The sequence below is a fragment of the Pteropus vampyrus genome, unplaced genomic scaffold (genome assembly GCF_000151845.1).
Source record: "Pteropus vampyrus isolate Shadow unplaced genomic scaffold, Pvam_2.0 Scaffold80, whole genome shotgun sequence".
Taxonomy (NCBI): Eukaryota; Metazoa; Chordata; class Mammalia; order Chiroptera; family Pteropodidae; genus Pteropus; species Pteropus vampyrus.
Genome location: NW_011888861.1, coordinates 2,417,089 through 2,427,559, shown reverse-complemented (window position 1 = coordinate 2,427,559; position 10,471 = coordinate 2,417,089).

Below are 10,471 nucleotides of genomic sequence, written 5' to 3'. Positions count from 1 at the left end.
TTTAAGATTCTATCTTTCCTTCTCCTTGAAGAGTTTGGATTCACCAGTGGTCTTCTCTCTCAAATATTTTCGATTTCTTGGCAGAGGGGATGGGAGGAGGGGCTAGACAGGAAAGATGTTTTATAAATAGCACTAATAGGACTTAGTGACTGATTGGATCTGGCAGGTGAGAGAGGAGGAGAAATCTAAGATAACTCTCAGAGTGCTATGCTGCATGGTGCTGACATAGAGAAAGAGCAGGGCTGAGAGAGTAAATACTCATGGACTCTGTCCAGTAGGCTGTATAGGCTGGGAAGTCTAACTGTATCTTTGACTTTTGCTCCTATGTGTTTCTAACTAGGCCTTCACCTCTCCCCAACACTCCACTCAAGCCATTGTCATGGCATCCCTCACGGTTGATGTAAACCTGTTCATGTAGAGTTATCTCACTCTTGGGAGCTCAAACCCTGCTTTCAAGGTGAACCAACAGAATTTTATATTTTCTACTGGAAAAAATAAAAATGAACCAATTGATAGAAATGTAAGTACACCTGTAACAGGATGTTAAAATGGAACCTTTTTAGTTTTCAGTTTTACTTGAGGCTTGAGACAATAGAGGTCACATTCCAAAGTCAGGTGTAAGACCACAGTGCGGACTTGGAAAAGGAGAACTAGTTTAGCATTGTTTGCAGTTAGCTCATCTGCCACCTTCAACTGATAAAACTGACGAGAGGCCAAGAAAATTAGAAGATAATTTTTAGAGTTAGTGGTGGTTTTTAGTGGCCCCTCCTGGCCAAGGTGAGAGAAGATTTTCATGTAGACCAATTGCAGTATTTAATGTGTATTCCCCTAAGACCGGAGGCATAGTGGATCAGAGATTCATGCCTGAAAAATCTAAAGAAGAGACTGGCTGGCTAGTCCGATGGTGGATCAAAAAAGATACAGCTGCATTGTTCCATATTTTGATAGAGCACAGAGTGCAGGTTTGTTCCCCAAGGAGTAAAGGTAGACCACACTGGAGAGTGAACTAGTTGGGGGTCATCTCAGGTCATGTGTAAAGGGCCACCTGAACCCTATGGATTAACTGAGGTAACAGTCTGCAAAAAGGGATCTGTAAGAGAAAGATCCCCAGTAATGGGGGCAGAGTAGAGGCTCCCCACCTCCCCTGGCCGCCCGTTCCCCTCACTACCATCACACCTTTGGCTTAAGAGAAAAAGTAATCTTTAAATGCCCACCAAGTTCATGGATCACCAGCATTATGTCATTATATCTGTATAAATCACAGAAGAACTTTCCTGCTGCCTCTTCTTCCCCTTACCGTATACCCACTTTTGTGTCAGAAAGTGGAGTAACTTAAATTAGCAGTCTGGCTAAACAGGGAAGACTCTTTCCCTGTTCATCTTCCCCAGTACAAGTGGACGATGTCCAGCAGGCCATAGCTGGAAGGGAAAAGTTTAACTTTACATAAAGTTAGAAGAATTTGAGGGCTGTGTTAGATCTGACATATTAATTACAGAACGTGTAATTGATTTTTTTGGATCTAGAGTGACTTGAAGTGTCTTCATTATTTAAGAGTGGCTAGAAAAGTTATAACAACTGCCTTGAATTTCATCCAAGGACAAGGGAAGAACTAGTCCCACAGAATAAAGAGGTAATGGAGGAAATAGATAAAGTAATTTTCTGATTATATTCCACAAGTCCTGCTTGTTCATTATAAAGGTCACACATATAAAACCATCTATAGTTTTTCAGTGATGCACAAGAAGATAAAAGGGAGGGCAGAGATGGTTATTATAGGAATTAAACTTATTCACAGAAATGTCAAACAACTATTTTCATATCTTAAAACGATGCTAGGAGAGTTTTAATTAATCAATTAAAATAAATATTAGGCAATTTTAACGAGGTTTGTGATCTGTTCCACAGCTAGGGGAATGAACTTAGATAGTGCCTTTGTATAATAAGCACGTAGACATTTCCCCGCTTCTGTTTCCAGAGAATCACAGAAGCAATAAGATTAATTGTTCACCATTTGTATTCTGTCATTGATCAATGAAAAAAAAGTGTGTTCCTATAAAAACAATAAAGATGATGCTCATAAGCCAGTAAGCTCTAGAATAAACAGAATGTTAATAGGTTTTCCTTTTCAGCTTCAGGCAATTTTAAAAGGGCCTTAAACTACTAGCTTCCATATTCCCAGAATTTGCAATGTTATTCAATCACAGTCTTTTAATAGTATAGAAGTGACAAGGGGACAGTCTAAATAACATTTCTATTAATGTATTCCTAAAAGTTGAAAAGACAACTTGAAAAATACACGTGAGACATACATAAAGTGTTTCCATTGACAGTGAACCAGTGCAGTTTATTCCATAGAAGTGGAGTTTTGGATCCAAAGGTGGAATATTGGGTTGACCTGAAAGATAGAAGGAAGGTGATGACTTGGCATGGGGACATGGGTCAGTCTTCTGTGGCTCTAGTGGAAACCCTGCTGTGCCATTAGGATCCTGAGGGCAATACCTTGTTGCTCTAGTGCCCTGCTAAATACAGTGTTCACTTCCTTTAGAGTAGTGGTGAGAGCAAAAGTGCTAGAAGTGGTGTGACCTGGGGTATATTATATCTCCTAAAAGGGCTTTTTCCCTGTAGTAGGCAAAATTCTAAGATGTCCCCAAGATTCGGCTCCCTGGTGTACACCCCGTAATTCCCTTTCTTCCCTTTGAATGGAAGCCTGTGAGGATGATGAAATAGTTATTCCTGTGATTATGATACTGCAAGGAGATCCACCTGCTGGTGTTGAAGAAACAAGCTGCCATGTTTTAAGAGGGTCATGTGACTAAGACCCTAGAGCAGTGGCTAAGTTTGTGGTAAGTTGTTTCTTGACGACAGAAAATTAATACATTCCTCATTTTCTCTAGTCTAATAACTCTGAGTTATTACAAGCATATTCTGGAAATTCTTATTCTATACTGAGGTCTTTTAACTTCATATATTTTCATAAAATTTGTTTCCGTGCATTGTGTCTTGGGCTACAGATTTATTTTTAGTCTCACTGTTTCTTCAGCAGGCTGCATTGATCAGCTTTTGCTTTGATAATACAGTATAACAAATAACCTTAAAACCTCAGTGGCTTAGGTGTCACTTTCTTCCTCACATTGCATGTCAGTGGCTGCTGGTTGGGTGCAGTGTCTTTGATCCAGGCGGTGGGTCAAATTCATTTGACCCCATGTGCCTTCTCGTTCTGAGACCCAGGCTGAAGGAGGAACATCCTGTCTGGTGTGTAAGAGGGCTGGCCAAGACTTGCAGTGCTTCCTGAAGCCTCTGCTTACAACTGGTACTGTGTCGCTTAGGCCATTAACCAAAACAAAATCAGTGGCCAAGCCCAACATCAATGACATGGAGAACTAGACTCTTCCTCAGGGGAAGATGAGAAGAAAAATTTTAAACAATACACTATATTAAAATGATCTATTTTTTTCATTAATGATATTTTAAATTCTAGATCTTTATGTGGTTCTTTTTGAAATCTTGTTCTTTTATGTCTTGGTCTTGATGTGTATGTTCTATTCCATCCTTTATCTTATCAAACATTTTAAAAACATTAAAATTCTTAGAGTGCTCTATTATCTGTATTATTGGTGGAGTAAATTCTCCTTTTTGATTCATCCACTGATTTCATCTTTCTCATGGCAGTTTGCTTTCTCATGTGCCTTATCATCTCTGACTGTGAGTTCAGCATTTGAGTTCCACGTGTCCTGGTTGTGGAGGTGTTCCTTTGAGGCAATTTTCCATTTGTTGAGGTCTACATGTTTCCTCAGTTTGGAATCCTGTGCGTTAGAGTGTATTTGAAGTCCTTCTTTGTGCCTTGAACAGACTTAAGTCTCTAATTTCTCATGGGTGTCTCTTTTTCCATCTCTAGGCCAGGGCCAGTGGCATGCTTTTGTATTGCTTCCTGTCTGAGAGGATGGAGTTGTTCTTGTCCTCCCTCATCCTGATTTTATGTAAGGTGCTTAATTCCAGCTCCAAATGGTGGATAAACTCCTTTTTTAAAATTAAATTTATTGGGGCGACATTGGTTCATAAAATTATATAGGTTTCTGGTGAATATCCTATTTTTATATTCCTACTAGTTCTTCAATTCCTAATCACCATTGTGGGTTTTGATTTTCTTTTTTGTTTCTGGGAGATTTCCCTTTCTTGCTTTCTTCCCAGCTATGTATTTAAAAATAATTTGTTATATTTTATGTAGAACTTATGTGTTAGTGGCAAGGGATAGAAATGGAGTGGGCTTCCCAAGTCATCTAAGCATATGCTTATTGGCTAGAAGTCCTTAAATTCACTTTGTAACCTTTCTACTCCAAAATTCCATTTTACTTTTTATTGGAATTACATTGAATATTTCAATTAATTTGGAGAGAATTTGTCTGTATTCATGATATTGGATCTTTTCATCTTTGAAACTGATGTGTATCTCACCATTTATTTGAGACTTCCCTTTAATGTCCTATTGAAATTGTGCAATTAAAAAAATAGGTACTATATACTTATTGTTAAATTTAGTTCTAGGTTTTATACTTTATGCCTGTGTATTATTCCTGGCTTATTGAATAACCATGAGCAAATTAATTATTATAGTTTTAATTTGGCTTCACTGTTTAATTAGTATTATTTAATTCAGTTGCTTAGTGAATATAAAGTGACAAACTTACTGGAATACATAATTCAGTTGTTTAACAGTTTCATTTAGTCTTAAAATAGTTCCGAATTTAAGATACGTATTTATAAAAACTACTCAAAATGCACATAAGTAAAACTTTTTGAAGTGTATGTAAAAATAGAAATTTCTGCCAGAGCAGTAAATTAAATTAAATGTATGATTCTATTACTTAATGCATGACAGAATCAGAATTTGTAAAATCATTGGTTGACAAAGGAAATTGTATATCCTAGATCTGTTGCTAGACTGAGGATCTTAGCTTTAGGCAACAGACATTGAGCTGAGTGATCTTCACTGCTAGGATTGGTAAGTCAACTCAGATACAATAGAAATAGGTTTCTGAAGAGGCTTCATAGAGCTGTCACTGAAAACTTTGGGACTATATCCCCTCTTGGCAATGTAGTAACTGTCTACCCTGGTATTATGCAGCCTCAGTTTCAAAGGATTTTGCAAAATTGGAAAACTTTGTTTCTTTAAAAAAAAAAAAACAGATGTGTGGCATGACGTGTCAGGCAATGCAAGTATCTAAGGAGGCATCACCAAATCAATCAAGCCTAAATGAGCAAATCTTAAAATATATTCGGGATTTCTAGGCCACAATATTCTGCTATTTTTAGTCATTCTGGTATGCTTAGCCCCTATACTAAACAGCTCCCTCTATTAAAATTTGCTCACTTTAGAAAATTTCACTTTTGCTATTTATTTTTCTTATTGTTTTCAAATTACTGGAAATGATTTCAAATATAGTCTTAAATATGCATATTTAATTATGATTCCACAGAACCAATATAAAAATACATTAGGGAGGTTATGGGAAATTAAAAAATCCTGACTATGTTATTTACTCAAGTGAAATACATATATAATGAATAGATATTCATTATTGAGGTTGAAACTAACTCATAAGTTATATTATGGTTAAAAATCAAATTATTCATCAGGCAAATACACTTTCTTCACATTTGGCTGGTTTTTGCTTTTACCATCTCCCTTATAAAATGAAGAAAAAGAATGAGAGTGAAAAGCAGTCAAATTTGTTACATCTGAGAAGCCTGGTGAAAGGTTGGTAAGAATTGCTATACAATAACCTCCCTTTATATTTGCATAATATTAAATATACATTAAATAACTTTGTTACACATTATCCCATTTGGATCTCATGACAACCCTGTGAAGCAGATGGTGAGGAGATTAGCATTCTTACTTTACACAACTAAGGCCCACAAAACGAATTGATTTGCCCAAGGCCTTATATAGTAAGTCCTTACTTCCTTGATAGATTCTGCAAAAATCGCCAGTTTTACATAGGTGATTGATATAAACAAGAGTTAAGTTCCTATGGCAACTCATCAGTGTTATAAAGGAACATTATAAGGAAACAATGTTGAATGACATTATTTAGGATCTGCTGTATTTAGAAAAGTAGAGGATTTGGCCTGGAAATAGAAATGACTAAAGTGAGGTGTGTGCTTTAGGAAATAGTAATAATAAACTGAGGTTTGTGAATTGAGTATAATATTTCATCTATCTCTCTAATATACTGTCAACCAGTGGCCGTTGGCACCAGTTCAACCCCAACAGAAATTCCTGATTTGGGGTGAGATGAAGAAGGAAACTATTCAGTACAAACAGTTCAATTGTGATACAGCACAGCTGTAAAACAGCTCAACAGTTTTACAGCTCAATTATGAAGCAGCACAGCTATGGAACAGCATGGCTGTGAGGTGCTCTGGGGTTGCTGAGGCTGCCCTGGGGCAAGGCCCCTCTCTAGCTAGACAGCTCTGCTCCACCTGGCTCTAGTCCAGTCTACTCTCTGCTCCAGGGAGAGGTCTTCCGTGTTTCAGTTTTAGCTCCAGCTGGGGAAAGAACACTCTCTGAGCCAGAGGGGAGCTGGCTTATATATAGAGAAGTACCCACCCCTGGTCCCTGTTTGGCACATCCTTATGCAAATGAGGGCTCCAAATTCTTACAGTTTGATTGGTCTAAAAGGCACTATCCTGATTGGTCAGTGAAGATGTTGATGTGGGGGATATAGCTGTGCAGCTCTGATTAGATGGGAAGCCTCAGTCTTGTTGGTAAAATACTACCCAGGAACTCCTTTATAAGGATTGGATCAGCTGGCAGGAACAGTGCAGGCAGGCAGTTCAGTGCAGGCTTCTCCCTGAAATGTGATTTGCCCATATTCGGAAATAGCTGCCAGGCCCTGCTTTTTAATTTGAGCCCAGTTAGCCACCAGGAGTCCTTCTTAGAAGGTATCTTCTTTCTCAGCATCCACAATACCTTTCTCTCATTGGCATGAATAGGTGAGACTTCACACTTTTCTCTTTAAATCAAAATGTTTTTTTGGTTTTATAATGAGAAAGGCCTTTTAAAGCACAGAAAAAGGCTTATCTTTTAGTGAAATGAGAAGGCAGAGGCAGGAGGAAATATGATAAGTTTGGAAGTAGCATTTGCCCAGCACCTATTATATGTCAAGTTCTGCATGAGGCACTGTGCACAGGTGACAGAGGGATTTTTATTCCCATTTTACACATGACAAAATAGGCTCAGAAAGATTTAGTTTAGTAACTACTTGTAAGATTAATTACTCAGCTACTAATGAAGAAGCAATAATTTGAGTTACACCAAAGCATATTCCGCTTCTCTACACAAGACTATCTTTGAAATGAAAATCTAATATTAAAGACTTCTCAACAGCTGTACTACAAGATGGAGACCTTGTGTAGTTCTTTCACAATGCCGCCATGTAATCAGTTGCTTGTAGAGCTCTTTTCTCATTGGCTCCATTTATTAATGTAGAGCTTAGAACTGGAAGGGCCTTCAGAGATTAGAATTTACAAACTAAAGGTGTATATCAGAATCCTTTTGTGGAACATTTTCAAAGTATACATATTGCCTTCTGATTTAGGAGGTCTGAGGTGTGATTGGGTATATATGTTTGGAAAAGTTTCCTAGGCAATTTCTTTTAGTTTTCTGGTCTGACCCCTTAAAATTGTGTAAGTGAAAAGGTTTTCTTGAAAGGAGGAAAAATGCTTAAGATTGCCTTGGTTAACTTGGATAGTTAGAAAATGTAAGCCTTAATGATTCTATTTCTCCATTTCTTTCTGAGCTCATATTTCACCATCATCAACTTGCAATTTAGTTCTGATTTAAAGACTTGGGGCTTTAGGTAGACCTTTATTTTCAAAACAAACCTGTTTTTCTATAATATAGATGAATGAACAATGCTCTGCACTGTGTTTTGGGTTTCAGAAATAATGATAATAATTCAAGTTAGTTGCAAACAGCTGTAACGGGGAGAGAGCAGACAGAGCTGCTTGGTCCAATGCTGGAATCTACCCTGAAGTTAATACAGTGTCTGTGGGACCAAGTCTTAGCTCTAGGCAGTAAAATAATTTTTTAGAACCCACTAAATTTATTTTACATTCATATATACCTGAAGTGATTTATGACTTGGCATCATCTCCTGTTCTGGTCATGTTTAATGACTTTGAAACATGATTTCACAATTCTTGAGGTTTATACAAATTTGTTTACTTTTTCAGATGGGTAAATCTCGCTTCTGGAAACAATGGGAAAGCATGTGTCTTCTCCTTACATTGGATAGTTGGGAGAAAAAGACAAACAAACAAACTATGGAGGAATCTATCATTTGTGGAAGAGAAAAGAGCGTAGTAATTTTAAGCTTAGTTGAGACCATCCCCCTTAGTTGGTAAGTAGCTAACCAGGACTCTCTTTTCATTCATTAGGTCCCCAATTCAGCCTCCATAACAGTACAGATCAAGATATTTAATAACATGAAATCTGAATAAAATATTTTGGGTTCAAGTGACTTGCTTAATGATCTGCCTTTTATTAAAACATTTATTTTTTAAAAGTTGTATTTCTAGTTTCATACTTTCTCAAAGAGAAGCTTAGATTGTTCTTTTTCCATATTATGTAAAACATTTTTTTTTCCTATTAAAATTATTCTTAATGGTTGGGAGTAAATATGAGTGTCCATATCTCCTCAACTGGTTAGACAGAATGACCTTAATTCAGGTAAAATGTCATGAGCTGATCCCTGTAAAGAAGAAGTATAGTGCTACAGTATCGCTTTGTAGAATTTAGAATTCTTTCAACCCTTTAAGAAAAGGGACAGATATAAGCAGAGAGGTAAATGACAAAAAGATGAACAGAAGACTTTTGCCTTGGTTAGAGAAACTACTCAGATATTGGTGTCAGATTCTTCAGAGCAAGCCCTATGCAAGCTACATGCCATATTTCCTTGAACAAAGTGAGATTTTCTATTTCTGTGACTATTTGGAAAAAATAAAGCTCAGAAGAAGAAAAAACAATCTAATCACCATTTTTGTATGGTTTTTTGAGATTAATATACTTGAACGTTGCGTTTTCAAGAAAATATACCTTTAACACTGCTAATGCAACCAGTGAGAAGTCTTCCTGTCTATACTCGGGCATTGTAGGCCTTATAAGTCTAGATGGTACCTTAGAAGTCATCTTTTCTCATCTATTATTTATAAATGAGGACACTAATGTGGCTTTGCCAAGTCATTGGTTATCTGGTGTTTGAGCAAAGGCTACCGATGAAGGTTCTTAATTCTTAGTGACATTCTTTTTGGCTTCTTTCTCCTTATGATAAAAAATTAGGTACTTAAACTTGTGATTCAATCAGAGAAGGTCAATATCCAGTCTTTTATGTTTCAGAAATATAGGATGTGTAATAAAATCTGTTCATATATTTCTGGCTTTTTACCTTCAATGTTGCATTTCCTTACCCTCTTCTGGTTGGATGGGATTATGTGACCAGTTTAACCAATGATTTTTGAGCAGAATTGTGTGTCACTTCTGAGGGGGAGCGTATGATCCATGATATGAGGCCCTCAGAGGATCTGTCTGTTGTAGCTTCCTTTGGCCTGTGTCCCCAAACCATAGTGACATGCAGCACCTCTGCTGCACCACGTAGACATGAAGACAAGTGAGAAAATCCTTTTCGTTTTAAGCCACTGAGATCTGGGGCTTATCTGTAACCTCAGGTTACAAAACTGCTAAAGGGTGTTTTCTTTTAAGGAAGAAAATGCTTCTGATTTAGGCAGCAACATTAAAAAAAATAAAGAATTTAGGTAACACATTTGACAACTGAGGGCAAAAAGAGTGGTGGATTTTTTATTTATTTATTGGGGTTATCTTTTTTTTGGGTAGAGGCTGTTTCTATATCATTATCTTGATTCTCCATTTTGATTATCTTTTATCATCTGTGGTAGCAAACTGTGATTGGAATGACTGCTGCAACCAATCTGAACATTTTTGGAACTATTATCATTTTAAATCACAACTAAGATTCAGTAAATTAAACTAAGTATCAAGGAATCTGGGTTCTAGCTTGCATGTTACCACTGCATATTGCCACCTTCATACTGTCTGGGTCTCGGGACACACATCTATAAATAGTTGTTGAAACAAATCATCTTGAATATCTTTCTAACTGTGTTGATCTGTAATTCCAGGAAATCAGAGTAACATGTTGCTAGCTATTTTGGGCTAGGTATCTTAAACACAATTTTAAAATATAAGAGCCATGCCTAAGTATATCTTGGTACAACAATTCAAAGAATAAATGATGCTTAAGTCATCTAAAACTTGAACTGTCCCAGAACACAATATATTATACTTTCAGAGTCCTATTTCTTTTGTAAGAGCTATCCATGATTTTTTAAAAATGTATTTTCCAGGTTTTTCTGGTATTTCAATGTATTTTCCTTGTATTTAAGAATCTAT